This window comes from Scylla paramamosain, chromosome 8 (assembly GCF_035594125.1).
Source record: "Scylla paramamosain isolate STU-SP2022 chromosome 8, ASM3559412v1, whole genome shotgun sequence".
NCBI lineage: Eukaryota > Metazoa > Arthropoda > Malacostraca > Decapoda > Portunidae > Scylla > Scylla paramamosain.
This window is the reverse complement of record NC_087158.1, coordinates 15,709,540-15,712,039: the sequence shown is the minus strand read 5'-3', so window position 1 is coordinate 15,712,039 and position 2,500 is coordinate 15,709,540.

Here is a 2,500-nt window from a genome sequence, read left to right as displayed (position 1 = left end):
ACACACACACACACACACACACATATCTGAGTAAAGTTTCCACCAGTTTTCGTTTGTTTTCACTCGTATTCATTAACTTGACTCTTGTATGTAAAGCTTTATGTCAGTGAATTGTTAGTAGTAGTAGTAGTAGTAGTAGTAGTAGTAGTAGTAGTGTGACTTATTTGATAAGAGTAGTAATGGTAAGGTTATTTTTATTTGGTAGTAGTGGTGGTAGTAGTAGTAGTAGTAGTAGTAGTAGTAAAAGTAGTAGTAGTAGTAGTAGTAGTAGTAGTAGTAGTAGTAGTAGTAGTAGTAGTAGTAGTGTGACATTCACTGATAGTAGTAATAAGGGTATTTTTATTTTGTACTAGTAGTAGTAGTAATAGTAGCAGTAGTAGTAGTAGTAGTAGTAGTAGTAGTAGTAGTAGTAGTAGTAGTAGTAATATTTGTAGTAGAAATAGCAACAGCACCACCACCAGCAGCAGCAGTAGTAATAACAGTAGTAACAGCACCACCACCCGCCAACAGCAGCAGCAGCAGCAGCAGCAGTGGCGTCACCTGTCTTCAGGTGACCACACACTCCCTTCACGTCCTCGCCGCGGCCACACATCACCCTCTCTCTCTTCCTCCCTCTTTCCGCGGCCTTGTGTCTCTGTTCATCAATTTCCTCTCTTGCTCTATATCTCTCCCGCACCTCCTCTCTACCCTTCCTTTCTCCTCTACCTCCTCCTCTCCCTTTCTCTCAACCTTCCCTTTACTCCTCTCCCCTTCCCTCCTTTCTTTATCTATGTCTTTATTTCCTTTCCATTTCTTCCATTTCTTCCAGTACAATATATCCTCTCTCTCTCTCTCTCTCTCTCTCTCTCTCTCTCTCTCTCTCTCTCTCTCTCTCTCTCTCTCTCTCTCTCTCTCTCTCTCTCTCTCTCTCTCTCTCTCTCTCTCTCTCTCTCTCTCTCTCTCTCTCTCTCTCTCTCTCTCTCTCTCTCTCTCTCTCTCTCTCTCTCTTCTCATCTTTTTCCTTTATTTTCTTTCCTTTCTCCCCTCCGCCACTTTTCATTAGGTTTTCTCTTCCCCTGCTCTTATTTCTTCCTTTTTCTTTTTTTATCCATTTACTTCTTTTTCTTCCATCTCCTCCATTCATTTCCACTACCTTGTCTTAATTTCTTTTGGCTTTTTCTCCCCCCCATATTCTTTATTCCATTCCTTACCACACATTTCTCTCATTTCCCTCTCTCCTCTTCCTTATCTTACCTACTTACCTTCCCCTAAAATCATTTCCCTTTCTTCCATTACCTGTCTCTCTTCTCGTCTCCTCTCCCCTTCCCATCCCTTCCTCCTCTCCCTCGTGTTAGCAAGAAGTGCAGTCGCCCCCGGAGCCAGCGACGTGCAATACCCAGGAAATAGTGGAAGTCAGAGAGGCGAGCATTTAGCATGTATCCATTCAGTGTCCTGGGAAATGCCAAACATATTGTAGGCCGTCTGTGTTACGTATTGGCGGATGCACTGCCCGTCACCTTCTGGGAGTCAATGCTATGCTGTGTTGGGGAAATGTACTATAGAATGTGTAATATGTGATGTGTTGATTTAAAGCGATGGTTGGTGGAGCGTACCGGCAGGAGGAGGATGGAGAGAAGTGCTGGAAAAGAAAGGAGTGGGGCAAGTTGACAAGGGGATATGATGACTGTGGTGTAATGTTTCGGCCATATCCTTTAGTCGTATGTGGTGTCAGCAGTCATTTCTGTCTCACTAGTTGTTGTTTTTTTTTTTGTTTTTTTCATAGAAGGGCGTCTGAGGCTCAAAGAAATTAAGCTTCATAAAACAGGCAACAGTATACATGACTTGAAATACGAAAGAAATAGAAGATGAATGAAAAGGACTGAGCTTAATGACCATTGCATTCAAAGGCCATGAAGATGATTACTCCGTTCCCAAGGGGTTTCTTTGCTATAAGTGATGCAGAATTCCCTACCAAACTATTGCTTGAATCATAAAAAGCAATACTTAATGGAGTGTATCAGTGCAACAAGCAAGACGGTGAAATTAACGTGCAGGGCGAGAAAGGAGTGTTTAAGTTGATAATGGGTATCGTGACTTGTGGTTAGGTAAGGTAAATGGCATATTTTTCTTTCCTTTCTTCGTTAGTTCTCTCCTCTCTTTTCCCTATATTGCCTACTCCCTTTCCAGCATACTACTTTTTTTTTTCTGTGCGGTTTTGGCGGTCATCTCTGTCTCACTGGCTTGGTATGAGGGAGCATCTGAGGCTCAAAATAGGATGCTTTAGAACAGATGAATTGAAATACGAGATATGGATTAGACAATGAACCAACAATACTGAGTTGAAGTTCGTATCCTGGCACGTTTTCCTCTCATGATTACTGTTTTTGAAGACCAGAGACACTTTCTACCTGCCCCTGTATTTCCTTCTTCAAGCAATTTTTTTCCCCCATCTGTATCCTCCACATTGTCCTCTGTAATCCTACTTCTTTACTCAATAAAGCCGAAGACTCCATTGGTGATT